The sequence below is a fragment of the Aphelocoma coerulescens genome, chromosome 1, assembly GCF_041296385.1.
Source record: "Aphelocoma coerulescens isolate FSJ_1873_10779 chromosome 1, UR_Acoe_1.0, whole genome shotgun sequence".
Lineage (NCBI taxonomy): Eukaryota > Metazoa > Chordata > Aves > Passeriformes > Corvidae > Aphelocoma > Aphelocoma coerulescens.
This window is the reverse complement of record NC_091013.1, coordinates 99059708-99078677: the sequence shown is the minus strand read 5'-3', so window position 1 is coordinate 99078677 and position 18970 is coordinate 99059708. Positions and strand designations below refer to the sequence as shown.

At 47.1% G+C, this 18970-nt stretch overlaps 1 protein-coding gene across 3 annotated transcripts in view; it reads left to right on the top strand.

The window, feature by feature from the left end:
• The window catches only part of IGSF11 (immunoglobulin superfamily member 11), a 105094-nt gene that overhangs the window by 21499 nt on the left and 64625 nt on the right, over positions 1-18970 (top strand). The gene's annotated exons all lie outside the window — the stretch shown is intronic.

Here is an 18970-nt window from a genome sequence, read left to right as displayed (position 1 = left end):
ATGTGGCTGGTGTGGCTCTTAATTCCTTGGGGAATACACAACTGGAGAGAGTGTTCATTTCTCTGCAGAGCACATTAGTCTTTCCCAGTATGGAAGCTTAGCTTTTTAACCAAAGCAACCTCCCTCCCACCTCAGTGAGCCCTGAAAAGATGTACTTTTGTTCTGTCTGTCCATGGCACTTTGTGCTTTATTTTAATGGTTTAGATAAAGACTTTCTTACCTACTGGTGGGGTTGGAGAATGGCAGACGTCTGGGAAAACGAAGCTTCCCTGTGTTTCTCCAAAGTTCTATTTCCAAGTGTGTTCCTGTTGTCCATTAGAAAGCTAAGAAACAGAGTGAATGAGAAATAGAGTGATCAATTACTTACAAAAGTGAAGGGAGAAGGTAAGCAGGACACACACGTTTTATTTGTTTCTTTAATCCTTGCTTTTTACACTTCCATTTTGAATATCTCTCCTATGAATGACATAGGTGGTTCCTGGAAAGCCCCAATTAAAAACCAGAGTTTTGTGTATCATCTCTTTTTTTCTTGTGGCCTGTGATCTTGTCCTGTGATAATTGAACTTTGGAGTAAGTCCCAGTGAATTACTCTGAAACTACAGCACCAAGGACAAAAACCAATACCAAACCCCAACTTTTTGTTTTTGCTCATGCCCAAGATAGGAATATACCAACGAAAGGTCATTTTTAGGTTCTGTCTCTTTCCAGTGTCCTGGCTAGACAAATCATGCTTGAAAAAGGGATGCCATCAAGACTGGGGGAGGAGATGTTTCCCTTCCTGGTCAAGCCTGATCCAGAATGAAGACTGTGATGAGGAGAGAGAAGCTGACCTCAGTTGCTGGGCTCTGTAGGGCAGCTACTGTCTCCCAGGCTCTTGTTGGAGTTTTTCACCCTGGAGAAGAAAAGGCTTCAGGGAGACCTTGGAGCACCTTCTAGTACCTGAAAGGGGGCTGCAGGAAGGATTTTTTACAAGGGTGTGTAGTGGTAGGACAAAGGGTAATGGCCTCAAACTGAAAGAGAGTAGGTTGAGATTAGATACTAGGAAGCAATTCTTTACTGAGAGGGTGGTGAGGCACTGGCACAGGTTGCTCAGAGAAGCTGTGGATGCCCCGTCCCTGGAAATGTTCAAGGCCAGGCTGGATGGGGCTTTGAGTAACCTGGTCTAGTGGAAGGTGTCCCTGCCCATGGCAGGGGGACTGGAACTAGATGATCTTAATATCCCTTCCAAACCATTCTGTGGTTCTACCTACAATTAATTTTGACTGGTAGCATCGCAGAGTAGCATAAGCACAGCTGTGAGAAAAAAAGCCACAGGTTGGCTTGTAGAATTTCCTGTGATTGAAGTAATAATGTCTCCTCTTAATTAATTTAATTCTGGTTAAATTTATTGAGTGTTTGCCTTGATTTATTCCATTGCTGAATTGCTCTCTCAGATAGCTTGCGTGAAAAGCTGCTGCATTTCCTTGCAGACTGGAAAGGTGTGCTGTAATAATCCAACACAAGTTCCTGATGATACCACCCCCCTCCTCTCACCTTGTTCCTCTCCTCCTGCGGGGGAAAAAATTTGAAAAGGAAGGGATGGATTCACAGGTTCTGCTGTTTAAAGAAGAGCAAGATATTTCTTGGAACTTGATAACCATTTTTGCATTGAGTTATCAGCACGTCTCTGCACCAGGCTTGCTACAAGGCCATGGACACAAGGCCTTATTCCTTGGAGCTGTTACTTCTCCATGTGTAATGCGGCTTGTTTGCGTTTGGGATGTGTTTTTGGGATCATGGGCTTGTTAGATGCCTAGCCTTACCAGATTTGCTTCTCATGGGCAAGTTACACGGGGTGCTCCCTTGCCTTCACCGGCAAAGGGTTTTGTTCTCCACTGTTCTCCCCCTTCCAGCATCCGCTCGTGCTGTGTATGTGCTGGAGAGCGTCTCCCCCCCTCCTCCATCCCCGTGCCCCCGTATCCTTTTCCCGATTCAAAGTCTCCCAGCGATCTTCTTGTTTGTGAGGAGCCAGCAATCCTCCTCCTCCTCCCGGCTGGGTACAAGGCCCTGATTTCCATTTGAATAGCAGGCTTTCTGTTGAGGCTTCCCCACCGCCCCGGCGAGCGAACAAGGAGCCCACTGTTCCCGGACGGGATGTTCAGCCAGCCCTGACGTCCCCGCTGTCCTCAATGCGGTTTTTCAGCCCCTCCACTGAAGCCCGGGGCGCCGGGCTGGTGGGGGACAGGCTCCCGGCGCTGGGCAACATGCCACTCATTTTAAGCAGTCCCAGCCTGTTCCCACTTCTGCCTTTATGGTCTATCAGAGGCTTGTTTGACTTGCAGCTGGTTTTCGTGCGGCACCGAGGTAATAAAAAAGGGAGGGATAAGTCAGACTGGAGTGGTAGCAGGGGACAGGATGAGATAGGGTCCTTTGCCAAAGGCCTGAAGGATGAGCGGGTGTGTGCGTGGGGCTGAGCCTGTATCCTGGCCAGGGCTTCTGTCTCCTTAGCTCATGCTGACTCCTCAGGTCAAAGCTGACCTGTGCCTTGTTCCTGAAGTTCCCTTCTGAAAAACACATCCTGCCATCCGGCTCTCTGGATTGGCATTTGTTTCCAGACATGCAGGTGCACCTCCCCATCTCCAAGGTTTCAGGCTAGAGGCAGGACAGAGGAGCAACAGCTGACCTCCTGCCCTGGGACCACTGAGCCTGGGCAAAGCCTCCTGCCCCATCCCACCATTCAGAGCATGTTGTCAGGGCTGTCCACAGGGAACTGGTTGGGTTTGAAGCACTGGAGTCTCATTACTACAGTCAAATGTGGATGAGGGCTGACAGCCCTCTGCTAATTTTTTTGAGTTTTCCTTCGGAATGATGCTGGTGTAAGTGTCGTGATAGATTGGTCTCCACCATGGGGAAGCTTCACTTCCCAGTGAGGTGTGGAATAACTTGACTACTTCTCCTGCTGCTTTTAGCATCCAGGAGCCCATGGTGGCATGAGAAACCCCAACCAACAAGCCATGAAGGAGATCCAGACATTGTGATGTCCCAGGCAGACTGTGGCTGCTGCTTTTGTGAATCAGTTTTTGATTTTTTGTTGGTTTTTTTTTTTTCCTCTGTGGGCAGAGGTAAGGGATTCCAGGCTTGTTTGTGTTCTTCCCCAAACAGTGTCACACTGATGACATTTAAATTCAGTGGAGCAGGCACAGAAGGGGCAGCAGCAGAGCAGGCTTCCCTCTCTGCTGCTGTAGGAAGAGCCAGCTGGAGCGTGGGGACAGTGATGAGGCCAGGCAGACCTCTGCCAAGGCTGGCAGCAAACAAAGCCCACTAAAACCGGTTACAATGTGTTAAATCGCTAGTTCACAGCAGACACGAAGGAGAAACCTTTCTCTCCCGTGTGTATGGGTAAATTGCTCAGAAGTAAAGGTAATGTTTGCTTTTAGTAACTTAAAATTTTAATTTAGCTGCACCTCTTTTTAGCTTTCTTGGTTCTTCCACTGAGTAATGTTCATTTGTTGCTTGGGTGCTGAGTTCCTGCAGTCCTGATTTCCCTTTTTTGGATGAAGACCTTAATTCAAATGAGCTACACCCTTCTGCAGCACACAAATGCTGGAGCATACGCAGGGGTCTGGCGGTCTTACCTTCACCCCCTCAGCTTCCATCTCATCCTGGCAGTCCAATAAGTCTGATGTGCAGGGGTGGCTCTGAATCCTGCAAGAAATGTGGGGCTCATTCAGGTTGGTGGTGGAGGCTTGGAGCAGATCAGAGACTGTTTCTCTGCTGCCAGCAGAAGCACTGGAAATCCAGCATTCCCCGTTTCCTGGGCTCTGGGGGTTGGTGCCCTGAGTGGCAGTGTGAAGGATGGTGCCTTTATTTTGAACTTTTGGGAGGAGTTATTTGTAATATAAAAGGATGGAAATTAATGTGGAAACTCAGCCACTATTTCTTTATTAGAGCACTTCCTGCTCTTTGCCATGAGGAAGAAGAAAGGGATAGAAAACAAACTGATTAAAAAATGTTTCCAAATTAGTGCTAGTGGCAGCATGCTCTGAGGCAGCTCAGCACTTGGTGCTGTTCGAGGCTATAAGGGCTGGAGTGCTCCTTATGCTCAGCACTCCAGTGGAGCTGTGATAGCTGGCAGCTTCCGTGGACTTCCTTAGGGAGGACTATGGATGCTCAGAGCTCAGCAGGATCAGACCTTATATTAATATTACCAAATAATGAAGCACAAGGTGCCTGGAGAAAAATAAGTTTGAGTCCCACTGGAATTCTTGGGCTCCCGTGACAATTTTCAGTATGGAAACTTCAGGCAAGTTTTAACACAGTGAACAAATTGTTGAAATCTTTGGATTTTTGGGGTGTATAGATTCTGCAGCAGGGGACCTTCTTACCAGATACCTTTTGAAAGCTGCACTCCCACTTACAGAGTTTACATTGGTGCAGCTTCTGGAACTTGTTTCGAGTGAGCAGCTCTGGTTGTGTGTAAGAGATAATATGTAACTGAGCTGATCTTTTTTCTTTTTTTCTTTCTTTTTTTTTTTTCCTTTTCATCAGTGGAATTTGTTGGGAACTCAAGAAGACAAAAATACAGATGCTTGTGTTACTGTAATATTAATGTCTCAGATGAATAGGTTCCTAAATTGTGACATTTAGGAAATAATATCTTGTCTTTTTTGCACTTGGAGAAGACTATAATTTCAGTGTGAATATTTCTTTGTGTTTTTTTTTTTTTTTTTAATTATTTTTAGAAGACTGTTTTGCTGGATATTGAGCATGTAAAACTCTGAGATGATGTTGCTATGAGAACCTTCACCATTTCATTTCCAGATTAGGAGTTTTTAGCTATGAGACTGTGAGGATAGCTCAGCTCAGCTTAGTTTTATGAACGAATCTACACATGGTTGTCACCTGGGTGACTTGGGTGACTCTCAATTAAGTAAAAGGAAGTGCAGAAGTCACCCCGCAAGAAAAAACAAACCCAACCGTTTCCCTAAATATGAACCCCTCCAGATCCAGCCATAAATATGGTCCTGGAAACAGCTCAGTGTTTTCTCTTGACAGCTGCATTCTGAATTCTTAGAACTTTGAATTTACACTTCTTCTGCTGGGAAGTGAGCATCTCTTCACTCTCATCTCTTCTCAATTCAGCAGGACACATTCACTAAGAAAAGAAACCCTTCCCAAGATGAGCAGACTCTTCAGCTGCACAGTGATACTTGGGTACTTTGACTCAAGGTTATTTACTTTTCCTCCCTTTTAAATTTTTTTTATTATTATTTTTGCGACATTGGTATCCAGTTTGCTCCATTCTGTGGACTTTTGGGGTTTTTTGTCCCTTTTACATCCATAAAGAAACAGGGCTCTGGGAGCTGTTTTTTCCTCTTTCACTTTACTGCATGACCTGCAGTGACTACCATTGTGAGTAGGTGGTGAGGGGAGGACAGCTTACGCCTGTTAGGGTTTCATGATTTTGGTAACAGTGTGCTGTTTCTTTCAGATCCAGGTATGTTTGAACAGCCTGGGAAGGAGAGGTGGGTTCCCACTGCACAGCAGGTGTATTTCTCCAGCACTCCCAGGACCCTGGCAGCAGATGCTGCAGGCTGGCTCCCAGCTCACTCTGCCTGCCATGCTGAAGGGGGGGACTGGGAAGCTCCAGAGGACTGGCACTTCTAAGTATGCATCAATGAAGTCAATTTTTCCGGCAGAAGCCATTTCCTTCCCCACAGCACTTTCCTGTCTCTTTTGCAGAGAGTATGCTGTGGCAGCAGCCACTGCTGCATCTCAGCAAGTCTGTGCAGATAACTCGCAGCAAGTCACAGAGAAAATGCCTCCTTTCCACAGGGGTTTAATTAGGCTGTGAATTATATTAGCAGAGAGGACATGCTTACCGTGCCATACGGTGGGCATCACTCAAGCTGGGCAGGAAAGGGCAGGAGCCGCAGGGTGTGCAGCAGAGACCGAGCTCTCTGAGACTTGCAAAGGCTGAATAAAGCACAGCACTTGCAGTGGGCACCTCCATTGAGCCTGGTCACAGGCTGCACCACCAGAACTGTGCTGGGCCTCTAGAGATGTGTGAGTGCTCTGGCAGCGAATCCTCGCAGAGTGGGATGTGGGCAGTGCGCGTGTGCTGCTGCGTCTACTTGTATGGTGGTCCTGCTGTCCTACAAGGTCAGGCTGTGTTTGAACAGTGTGTGAGGAAACATGGTATTGGAAAGGTTGCTTTGATGCTCTGAGTGGGCTTCATGTTGTCCTCTGAGCCTGTGCTGGAAGACTGCTAAACATTGTGTCATCTGTCCTTTAAATTGCCTCATGAGCAAGGCAGTGGGGATACTGCTAGACAGGAAGGGGGGACATTGGCTGAGCTGTGTTTCAGGAAGTATTTTCCTGCTTTTTTCTTTGCCATTCTTCACAAAGAGTTGAAACTGGATGACAAAATAGGCAATGGATCCTCCCCCAAAAATGCCATCCTCAAAACCAGTCATGATTAGAAGGAAGAAAGTATGCATAAACTTAAGAGTGTGCAGGAAAGCACCTGGTCTGGTTTATTCTGTGCCTGAAGGCTGAGCAAGCAGCTCTCAGTGAAATCATATACAAGTGCACACACAAGCATGCACACACACAAACATAGAGCTCTTCATTTGCCAGTAAAAGTGCAGTAGCATGCACTCTGCATATGAAAGATCATGTCTGTGCTAAAGGTGCACCACCCAGGGGCAGTTGTGCTGTCAGGGACTACAAAGGAGAGAATCACTGATATATATATATTGCTGGAAAACATAAGAGGTTGCAGAAGCAGAACTAACTGTGCTGTTTAGGCTTCTTTTTTACAATTTTATTTATTAAAATGCTCTAGATGCAGAGTAGCTCTTCTCATTATTTATAACTGTCGCTACCACCTTGAAATGAAACTGCAGGCACTTTGATAAATGTGGTGAAAGCTTGTCTGGTGTCCCTGCCACTTCTCTAAAGTGCCTCCTGCGTCCTCTGCTGAATTGCTGTTTCATCAGTTTGGACAGCAGTGTTCCTCAGCAAATTGCAGTAAAAGTCTAGTTGCATCATCCCGTGCTAATGAAAATGGAGCAGGAGGGAGTGAGCATGTGCCGCGAGCATCCTGTAAGTGCTAGGCAGAGCAGGGGCAGGAGGAAGAAGACAGCCCTGCTTCGCCCCACTCACTTCTCCATCCTGGTGAGTTTGGTGGGATAAAGGCTTCTGTTCAGGCTTGCTGTGAGCGTGCTTCTCTTTCGCCTCGTGCTGACTGCTAGGATGTCATTCCTGTTTGAATTGCCTGTGCCAGAGGGCAGAAATTAAGTTGTTCCAGCCTCAGCCCCTCCTTTGTATCATCTCACTGCCCATGGTGTGGAGAGATCAACTGATGGGCTGTACTGGGGCTGTCCTGATGGCTGAGTGCAGAGAGCTTTTAAAAAGTCTTGAAGAATGCAACTCCCCTGGGATCAGAGAAGGCTAAAATGTTGACATTGAAAAATCTAGTGACCAAAACAAAGGGAGAATGTTTGATTCAAACAAACAACCAACAAAGAAGCCAACCAAAAAAAAACCCACAAAAACCCGGATCAACAACAACAAAGAAGAAGCCTCTCAAAACCTTGACTTCTCCTTTGAGCAGGGGACTTGCTCTTAGATCATCTTGCTAAACAGAAGCTGCACTTACGCTGAAGCAAGCCTGCCAGGATGATGAGGCAATGGAAAGCTTGTTCTACAAGGGGAGATTAGAAGAGCTTGAACTGTTTAACCTGAGGAAAATGGTATGGGGAGTAAGAGAGTGCTCTGTAAATATGTTAGAAGGCAAACAGTGTGAAAAGGGAAGAGTTTTTAAGGCTAAGGGAAGGTGTTTGCAACAGTACAGGCCCCTATAAAGCAATTGTGATAATTTAGTCTAGGAATTACAACACAGTTTCATACTGTTAGGTGGGGGAAGTTTGGAAAGCAGCTTCCAAGCAGAACAACAGGAACAAAACGCCCAGACAAGCTTTAAGATGAGTCTCGATCTGTCTGTGAAGGGGATTGTATTAAGAGGACCAGGCTCTGTGTGCCAGTAGATTCTGTTCTATGCTGCTTCCTGTGTTTCTAGTCCCACATTAACTATTCAGGCTTTGTGTACAAGATGTACATAAATAGAAAGCATGGATTAAACTGAGTGGTTTTCAACTTCAAACTCATTTGTTGGGGAGGTATGTGTTCATTTATTTTGGTTTTTGTCTTTTTTTTTTTTCCCCATGGCTCCTTTCAGGGTGTCCTTTTGACCTGAATATGCCACAGCAGCATTTCACCCAGTGCCCAGGTTTCCCCTTCCTCGTCCTCAAGCCGTCTCACTTTTGTGCAAGCTGTTTCCACCAATGCATAGCACAACTCAGCACTTTTGGGGGCTGAAAGCTATTTACCAGCTAAGAGGGCAAGAGTACAAAACTATTTTCAGCAGTGTGACCCACCTCGGCCAATTGGATTGTGTCTGGTAATCCTATTTGGTGGAGATGGGTTCACGTAACCTGAAATAGTCGCTGCTCTTTGCCTTCACCTCTGGCTCCCATGCCTACACAGCAACTGGGTTGTGGTGCCTGTGCTGTAAGACCTGACCTCCAGAGAGGAAAAGGGTGATGTGAGTGCTTGGGCTGAAGCTCCCTTCCAGGAGGTTGTCCCCTTTTTCCACTGGTGCCCATGGGGTGATGTCCTTGTGCCATGATGTGAGGCTGCTCTCCACCCCTGTTGAATCAGGCATGGATGTGTCTATCTCTGACCTTCTAATTACAGCCCTGGCACCAGCCTAAACCTTGGCTTGTCCCTTTGGTGAGGAACAGTACTCTGGATTGCCACTGCAGCACTTTCATTTTTGCCTGCACTCCCACCTCCTGATGGTCGTGTGTATCCTGGAATGGGCAGGAAGGAATTAAGTCAGATAGAGAAAAGGACATCAATATTCTCTTAATTCATTTCAAATGTGTAAAATATTTCAAAGTCATGAAAAATCTATTGCCCAAATTAGGCCAAGAATAGATATTGCTACTTAGCCCAAACTTTCCAGACAGGATTTGAGGCTCTAAGGTTTTTATTGGTGCAGTAACTAAGCAGTGAACTTGCAGGATCCTTTTTTACCCCAGTTTTACTTTGAGGAAAGGATTGCGAAGTCACACTGTCTACTTCATCCTTATAGCTTTGCACCTTGTTGCCACTTTTAGCCCTGTTTGACAGAAGTCTCCAAAATACTGCATTTGCAGTATTTTTGAAGTCATCAAATCATACAGCCAGATTAAGAAAGGAAACCCTACTGAGGAAAAGGAGGTCTATAATGTGAATTTAGGTAGAGTATTAGGCATAAGAAAATCCAAGCCAGCAGGTTGCAGGAATCTAGGCTTCAGTCCTGCTACTCAGGGATTCCTTGAGTATTTGGGATAGGGGTGGGTGTGTAAAGCTGAATATCTCTGAGCCTGTACAGGACTACAGAGCAGGAATGTTGCTGAGTTTTGTAGTTACCAGTTATAGCTCAGCTCAGCTGAGGCACTTTCTAGCCTTGATTGCTGCAACTTTCATCCCTTTGATTGATGGAGAGTACCATACACATTGAGCTGGGCTCACATGCCTGCCTCCTCTCTCATCAAAAAGGAACAACTGTGGGCTAATCCCCTGGGCAACCCCAATGGCAATGAGAGATCCTTACCCCTCCCTGGAGGGGTAAGATGAGATGTTCCCTTTGGCACAGGCCCTGCAGATGCTGCTCAGGCCATACCATGGGTCAGTGCTGCTTCTGGCTTGTGCCTGTGCTCAACAAAGCCATCCCTCTTGTTTCAAGGCATAGAACTTGGAACGGCAGAGGCGTGTTCTCTGGAGGAGTGGGAGGAATAGGAAAGCTGTCTGAGGATAAGGTGCAGTCTGCTATGAGAATCACAGAATATTCTGAGTTGGAAGGGTCCCACAAGCACCATCAAGTCCAGCTCTTATGTGAATGACCCATACAGGGATTGAATCCACAACCTTGGCATTCTGGGTTTATTTAGCACCAGGCTCTAACCAACAGAACTAAATTCAGGATAATTTTCCTAGCAAAAGCTAGGAAACTGGAGTGTATGGTGTGTCACTTAGCCCGGTGTCAACTCAGGCATGGGGCTTTTGTTGTCATGGGTGCTGGACCAGGCTGAGACTGACTCCCAATGCTGTGTGTGGTGAGCCTTTGTCTGCCCTGTGATGCAGCAAAACAGTTGGCAAGTGTTGCCAAAGACCAGTGTATGCAGTGCTTTGCACCGCTCTAGACAGTGCTTTTCGCCATGGGCCATTGCAGATGCTGAGTTAAGCCTGGCAGCAAACCCAGGAGGTGGGCCAAGTGTGCTACAAGCTAGGGCAAGCTGGGGGAGCATGTGGAGTCACCCTTGTGGAGTCACAGGATGGGCAGAGCGTGGCCAGACTCCTGGCAGTCTCCCTTTCTCTGCAGCAGTCAGACTCAGCATTCATTGCATGATGTCTTGATCACTCCAACCTACAGCTTCTCCCTCACCTGCCCTCCTGGCCTGTGCAGCAGCAGCAGCTGCTGCATGAGAATGAAGTGCTTTTCCTGCTACACAAATATCCAGCACTGCAAAATTAGGCTGGAATTTCTCCCTTTCTCCCTTATCCCAGTATCCTCATTCCTCTGTTTTTCAGGGAGGATGTGAGTTCTCCCCGAGATATTCAGCAGTGACATGTGGTTTATTGTGATTTCTTTTTCCTGCCTTCTCACAAAGTAAAACCTTTCTCTTGTTTCAGTGTTGGCACAGAAAGGGCATTGGATTTGGATCCAGCATGAAGATGAGCAGCCAGCATCAAACCTGGGCGAGTTTATGGAGTAAATAATACACCCAATTCATCTCACTGTGTCATTTGCACTAGATGTCTTGGAAACTAGAGCCTCAGTTGGACAGGAAAGCCTGCACCAACTGGAGTTGAAAGGATCTTTCCAGCTTGAGTGCTGGCATCCCTGGAGGGATTTCCTTCGGGGCTTTCTCAGTTTACCTGGACAATGGTCATAAGCTTAGCCTTTCTTGCACATGCTTTAATCTCATGTTTCAGACTGTCTGTTAGTCATCTGTAGGGTCAGGAGGGCATTTATCTCTCTGATCAGAATGGCAGATCTGCTGCAATCTGGTTGGGTTTTTTTTCCCCTTCTCAGTACTTTAGGGCACATTTTACTTTTTCAAATTTCTGGGCACTTTTGCCTAAAAAGTTCCTCCAGATGGTGAAGGCAGGACATTGCAGGGTGTCAGTGGAGTGCTTTATGTACCTTCCTGTCCCTGGTCACTCTGCAGTTACAGCTTTGGGTGCTGTCAGGGGCACAGGAGGGTGAAGTTACTCTTTGTGGGACGTTTCCATATTGAAATGCCCATTGCAAGACTGCCAGCAATTACATGGTGTTTTCCGTCCTTCCTTCCTTCCTAGTGACTGGGATGCAATTCATCCAAGGACTGGCAGGTTGCTTGCAGTCTGTGGTGGGGATCAGGCTTCCTTGGGGACTGCCACCAAGTTTTCCTGCATCCCACTTCAACTGTAGCCTGTGTTCTCAAGCTGCTCAGATCTGAGGGCTCCTGTGCTCCACTTCCCTCCCTCTCTACCCTCTGAATTTTGTTGTTTACATCATTTAGTTCATAATTGCAGCAGTCAGGGTATTAAAAAAAACAAAAAACCAAACCAAAACAAAAAAAAACCAAACAAAAATCTATCAATAATCTGCATTTAGAAACAAGCCTCCAGGGTGTTTAATTAAACCCAGTGTGATGGGAGGCAGCCAAAAGGCATGTGTGGTGTGTGTGTGTGCACAGACAGCTAGGGGAGTGGCAAGTGTGTACATGTGGGTGAGAGAGGGAATAAAAGATCTGGCTAAATGGATCCTTTCTATCTGAGCTCCAAATACAATGTTCTTAAACGTATGACCCACGAGAAAACAACAATCTCCTCTTGAAATATGTGGAGATGCTTGTGCTAGGGAAAAGGTCAGCAGCCTGGCTTCACAGGGCTAGCACGGCTGTAGGTTGGGGTGGCTGCGGGTTTTGGTGGGGAAGGGACATCCCAGCCAACCCTTTCCTGGCAGAGGGGCTGGATTTTCCTGCTGGAATCAAGCTGGAAGGCTCTCACCTAGCTTGAAAGAGACAAAAAGCAGGCTGTGAAAGGGATGTGTGGGCTGTTCTTCTACCTAGACTTTGGTTGCTGACAGAGAGGAAGTGGAAAGAGGAATAGAAACAGAGCTATGAGTTTCAACTCCTGTTTTGTCCCTGGCATATATAAAATCTATGCCTCTTTCCTTCATGAACTAATTACCACCTGGATATCATAAGGAACTGATTTTATTTTCTTTTCCAGTTGCTTTGGAAGAGACAAGAAGAGAAACCTGGGTGTACAGGGGGAAGTAATTCTGACCTAGTAGACCTGCCTCTTCTTTTTAAATCAGTTTCATAGAATCATCTACACACTTTGTCCATTTTTTTTTTCAGCTTGTGTTCTCTATTTGCCAAAAAATATTTAGCTTCTTCTTCCCTTTCATTGCCCTGCAGAGTCCCTCCTCATTTGCCTACCTCTGCTGCCCCAGAAAAGGGAGGCACCGGACCTTGGTGCCTGGTGGCTTTCCCTGGTGAGCAGTGAGAGCCCTCAAGGACAGTTGCCCTTTTCTGGCCAGCTGAGGATGTGAATGGGGCGTGTGCCTCTGGAGCTCAGTGCTGGCTGCAGTGGGTCTCCCAGTGGGCAGTGGTGCAGGCTGTGGGTGCCACAGCTGTGTGCAAAGCCAGCATCATTCTCGTGTGCCTGATGCCCACTTAAAAACAATGGAGAACAGAAAAAGGGTTGTGTTTTCCAGCTGAAATAGCTTCAACAAGTCACGGGCACAGTCCCTGTAAATGCAACTGTTGTGTGCGGCCCTGGGATGACTGGCTCTGTTGTGCTTGTCCCCAGGGAGCCATCAGGCCCACAGGGGCTCCTCTGAGCTGGGGGCTGGTGAAAGCCAGAAGATGTGGTGGGGGGAAAGGATCGCTACAGGGATGGTGATTTGTCATCCATTGCAAATAGCCTTGCAGCTGAGAGCTTTGCCAAGCATGAGGTGTAGCTGCTGCTGCTGCTGAGCTTCTCAGCTGTATGAGAGCAGCAAGCCCTCATGCTAGCTGAAATAAGAGGAATACTACATCAAGGTGTTACCTAATGATGGTGGCTTTGCAGTCTATGAAGCCTGCAGTCCTGTGTCTTCCCTGAAATTCAGGTTGGTGAAAATAATTAAGGTGGAAGGGCCCATCTAGTCCACCCGCAGGCGGAGCAGTGCAGCCTGTAACTTTACATTAAGGACTTTCAGCTGCACTTTTGCTGTCAGATTTGGCAACTGCACAACCTTTCTCTTGCTTCCCAGTGAGCTCCATACTGCCTCAATGCGTGTGGAGCTATTGTATGTGTTGGGTCATAAGGAAGGGCGGCTGCTCTGTCGAGCTCCTGGTTCAAGCTGCTCCTCCACGATGACATTTCTGTGCCACAGCAGGTCATGCAGGTTCTTATCGGCTCTAATTAATGCTCCTGGCAGTGATGACAAGTGGCCCACGGAAGCGTGAATCTAGTTTAAGGAGACTAAGAAGCCAAAAGGAAAAAAAAGAAAGAAAGCCTTCTAATCTGATCCATTATGCTCAGACCAAGAGATCAGCAAAATGATCAAGCAAGGAAGAGAAACAACTTCTGGCTACTAGATTTTGTATCCCTATCCAGGCCAAGTGCCGGGGTAACTGTTAAACGATTGTAGCACACTGAACATCAATCTTGTAACAAGCTTGGATAATACCCTGTGGTGAATTAACAAGGACTGCTGACATCTAAGTGCTTTTCAGCTATGTGCTGCCAGGAATAAGTCTCAGTTCTGGGGGGCCTGAGTCTCTCCTCAATCTGAGTTTAATTCCCTCCCATCTGCTGTCTGCATTCCCCGACGATCCTCGCCCAAGTAGGGCACAGCGTGTGTTTTGAGGGGAGTGGGGATATGCTGGGCTCTCCGTGGGCTGAAATTTCCCAGGCGGAGAATTTGTGCTGTGTGGGGAGATCCAGGGTCTTTGTGCCCCCGCATGAGCAACTGGGTGCTGCCTCAGCCAAAACGTCCTGAGAGCCTCCGCTAAGGTGGCTCTGCTGGTAGAACAAAACCATCCAAGCTTGAGCAGTCTGGAGCAGGGGACAAAGGCAGTCTCATTCCCACCACTGCTGGGGATAATTATCTCATTATTCCTGCAGCCTCCACAGCTCCCAAAGAAAGAGTGACTGCTGTGCAACAATGCCTCTGCTGTAAATAACGCCCTCAGCACATTCCACTGAAGCAGAAGATGGAGGTATAAAGCACTGTCTACCCTCAGACCATGCTCAGATTCAGCACTTGGACTTTGGTCCACTGAGCTTTAAGTTTTGGGTGGTTGTTTTTGTTTTGTTTTGGTTTGGTTTTTTTTGAAAGTGGGGCAGGGAGCTCTGTGTGGGCTTTCTAATGTTTTATTTATTAAATCAAGGGCATGGATGCATGTTCAGTTTGCAATGGTTGGAGTTGTGCAAGAAGCCTGTGTCACCCTTCTCCTGGATGTGACTGGCAACCTCACACAGCGGGCAGGAAGGGGAGCTTCTGTTCTGGCTATGCCAGGGCAAAACTGGGGAGTGCCACTTATTCCTCCTGGATCTGTCAAAACGAATCTTCGTCTTCAGGCATCAAAAATGTCCCCGAGATCCTTGTTTGGAGGGAGGCAAGACTAGGGGGTAGGAATGGGAGAGGTTTTGCCAAGGTCCATGCAGCCTGCAGAGAGCCAAGGGCAGAACTGGGTGCCATGACTCAGGTTTATTCACTTTGCCTTGTTTAAAAGGTGTCCCATAAAAAGAAATATATGCTGCCATTAGAAGCAGAGAAGTTTTTTTTTGTCAGACTTCTGCATGTTTCACTGATCCATTGCTGGTTTGTGGATCTTACTGCAGTGCTGCTGATGCCCGTGCCATTATCCATGGGTGCCTGAAATCTGGAGTATGTTGGGTTTTTTTCTCTACTTGTTATGTGAGAAATACCAGGAAGTTGTCTCCCAGGTTTTCCTGGAAGGTTTCTGGAAGATTGAAAAAGTGTATCATGAAGTTTCTTCATCCTTGTCTGAAAATTGCATTGACTTTCAAGAAAAGAACCGTTTTGCATAGCATTTGTCAGGCAACTGGTTTTATTAAATGTTAACATAAAGCAGAAGGTGAGTTTTCAATGTTTCTTTAGGTTTCCTTGCTCAGGCTTCTATTCTGTTGGTTGTGATGGGACTATTTCATTAGCTCACTGGAGATGTCTTTGGCAAAAAATAAGCAGCTGAGACTTAATATTTCTTATGTACCTTAAAAACAGCTAAAAGAGCAGGTGTAAAAATACCCCATCGATACATGAATTTTCACCTAGGCCTCAATTGCAGATCCACAAATCAAAAATGCAAAGACCAAAGCATCTTTCTCCTGCAGCCCTGCTGGGAACAAGGCTGTTGTTGGCTGGCACATGAACTTTCTCTGTGCCACCACTGTGCTGCAGCTGGGCTGAGGGCCGGGGTGGAGTGAGGTGGGTGTGGGTGCTCCTGAAGGAGAGCAGAGCCAGCTGCAGGGAGCCAGGGCAGCCTCCATCACTTTGTCCCAGGCTCTAATGCTGACTTGCTGCAAAATTTGAGTGCCTTCTTTTCCAACACATAAAACTGGGAAGGGTGGCTGTTGCTTGTAGTGAAAGGAGTCAGTGTGTGAATCAGTGGGGGTTGTGCTCATGTCTCTGCAACGTGCTGGATGGATGTAAAATGTCTTTATTCCCTGTCTGGTCCAAAACCAAAAGCCCTGTGAGGCTGTGCAGAGGAGGGATCCCTCTTCCTTGCAGGCCATCTGCAAACCTTCCTGCCAGCAGCCTCTGCTACTCCCACACTGAGCCAGCAACTCGCTGGTATGTTTGGGCTGGCTGGCTCTGGGCAAGTGGCGGCTTACACAGAGGGTGGAGCTTTCTGAAATCCTGGACCTAACCTCAGCAAGTACAGGCTCTAGCCAAGCAAAAAGACTTCTCCATCTTTGCCACACCATCTGTCTTCTTCAACTTTCTGTAATCTTTCAGCTGCTGGATTAGAAATTACCACTATGCGGCCCTGGGCTGAATCCAAAGCAGGGTTCCTTCTTCAAGTGATTCAGGAGAGTAAAGTTCCGCTGAAATGTGGTGTCTTTTCCCTCCTCCTCAGGGCCCCACAGGGTCACACCTGGCCACCTTGGAGCATCCTGGATTGGTAGAACTGGATTTATGCTTTGTGTCTTGATGTCTTTTTCCTATGCCATGTGCAGGGGTAGAGGGGATGCACTCATGACTTAGCAGGACTAGTGTTGGGAGAACACATCTGTTTATTTCTCTAGTCTGGTCTTTGCTAAACAACATGCTCACTGCTGGTGTGCATGTGGGAGAAGTTCTGGGTCCTGCACTTGCTCATTATCAGTCTGACTTCCCAGAATCAAAGGAGAAATTGATCTTTCCTGTGTGTTTTTACAAGACCATATATTTTGAGGGGTGAGGCAAAACGCTTCCTTCCTATGTACTGTTTCCAACATCCATGTTGTCAGTGCTGCATGCCTACCATTGTCAGATGTTTCCTTTGCCTCTTCTTCCAGCACCAATGGCATTCTTTCCACAGGGGACACAAAATGAGGTGGTAAGGCTCAGTGCAGAGCAATTGGTGCATGATGCTGCTGGTGTCACCCAGACACTGGAACAGGCTTTGTGCCACAAATACATGCAGGACTCTGGAACACAACAAGGCATCTTTCCTGCTCTTACCCCACTGATGGTAATGCCAGTTTTATCAGGGTGAGTGCTGCTAGCTTTTTCTTGATGTTTCCCGGTTGTATCTGGAGGAGTGTTTAGGGACCTGTAGCTTAAGCATCTGCCAGTGACACTGAGGTTATGACACCTGCCTACCTACAGAAGTGCTGCCATGACAAGGGGCACAGCACATGCCCAGAGTCCCTCAGTCTGGAGAAGTCAGTGTGCTGGCTGGGATGGTGGGGAAGGAGGCAGTGAGCCATCTCACTTGGAGGGCCCAGGGAGATGCCTGATTCCTCATGCCAGTCACGAGCCAGCAGTATTGTATAAAGACCTGGCTGGTGCTGCTGGTTATAGGCATTATTTTAGAATGTGTTTTATTAATGTTGAAATTTGAACCAGAAGAGGAACAGCTTAGTTGGTTATGCAGTACCAGAAGGAATAGGGAGCCATTAAAATGTATCTGGGTGAGCAAGGCTGGGCGTGTGGGTGCACACAGAGACAGCAGATCTCAGCAGTGAGAAGGGGTCCTTCGGTAGCACTTATTTTTCTGACAGAAGCTGCACTTTTGTTGCTGCTCCGTGAGGTGCAGTGCAGAAAGGATGACTGCCTGGAGGGTGCTGCTGGGAGGTGAAGCTGTGTGCAGTTTCCTCAGGGAAGCAGAATTTCCTTTTGTGAACCATCCCTCTGTGTGCCCGTGTTAATGGTGCTCAGTTGCCACTCAGTGTCATATGTCCCTGCCTCCCAAAAGAACCTGCACTGTGGAAAGGGAACAGAGAGGGGAAATGGAAAGATGAGAAGCGGGGGATTTACAGGCTCACAGGGAGGTGATGTGGACAATGCCTACATGAGATACTGCAGGCAGAAGTAAGCTCACTTGACCTTCTGTCTGAGCCTGTGGATGAAAGCCAGCGCTGGTCTGAAAGCCGTGGCATTGCTTCAGTGCAGCACCAGCCATGAGCTCACGCCCCTTGCATCTCAGCATGCCAACCACAGCTATGCAGCTTCACCCCAGCTTGCTCCTGCCCGCAATACTCCAGGTAAATGTACCCATGGCTTTGCCGGTGCCACCTTCTGCTTATAACCCCTGCTTTTCCCAAAGAGCAGCCTGCCTCCAAGTGCATGTTTAAGGGAAGGCTGCTCAGGCTGTCCCCTAAATAAGTAAAATGGCTCTAATCTGCACCAGCTGGTCCCATCACCTTCAAGTGTAATTGTTTAATGTACATGTTGTACATTAGCTTAGCAACTTGACAGTCACACTGTGGTTCACACAAGAATCCCAAATATCACAATGCAACCTTCAAGTATGACCATTACTCTTGAACCATACCTTCAAAAATAACAGGCTGAAGATCCCAATTTCTATTTCTCTATAAGGTTGGATATTCCCATGCTGTGGACACCTTTAGTGTCCTAGCAGATGGCCGTCAGAGTGTCAGTGTTTGGGAAGTCACTTGCTACAGTAGTTGGAGGATTAAGCTTAGAAGGGATGGGTTTGCCCTGAGGAATGATCCCCAAAATTGCTGATTTGAAGAGTCCTTTCTATACACTGCAGTTGTTTGCACACAAACCTATCAACTGTTCTTCTCCTGGGATTTGCTGTTTATACGGAGAAGAGCAAATAAAGATTCTTCTGCAATTTCAATGGAAGCCAGGGAGCTTTTAAGCAGGCAGAGCAGCTACTGGCATCCCTGTTTCTCTGCTGAAGAAATGGGATGACTGCTAAGAGAGATGTGAGATGTCACAGTTCCTTTTCCTCTGAGGGATGAAAAACACTGTACAGGCATTTAAGCTTCACAAAATCCCCCTGCAAGGTATAAGGAGGAGTTTTTTATATATGGAGAAACTGAGACAAAATGCCTTGCTGCTGCTTGATCCATTCATTACTGAAAGAATTGAGGACAGAAGTTGGGACACCTATTCATAGCACTGACCACAAGGTCCTCCCTCCCTGTCACCTTGGAAGTCACACTGCCCATGCAGCAGTGCTCCTGGGAGGGCTTTCAGTGTCTGCTTTGGTCAGGAGACTATTTTGCAGATGTGTCTCCTCCATTCTTGCAATGACATTGCGTCTGACCTGTAGTTCTTAGATATTTTGTATAACCACCCCATTCCAGGTATGTCAGCCTGCAAGACCCATCTGTATGCGCTTGCCATTCCCTATCCCTCCCTGTTTTCAATCTATGCCAGTGCACTGCTTGCTTGAATCATAAAATCTCTCAC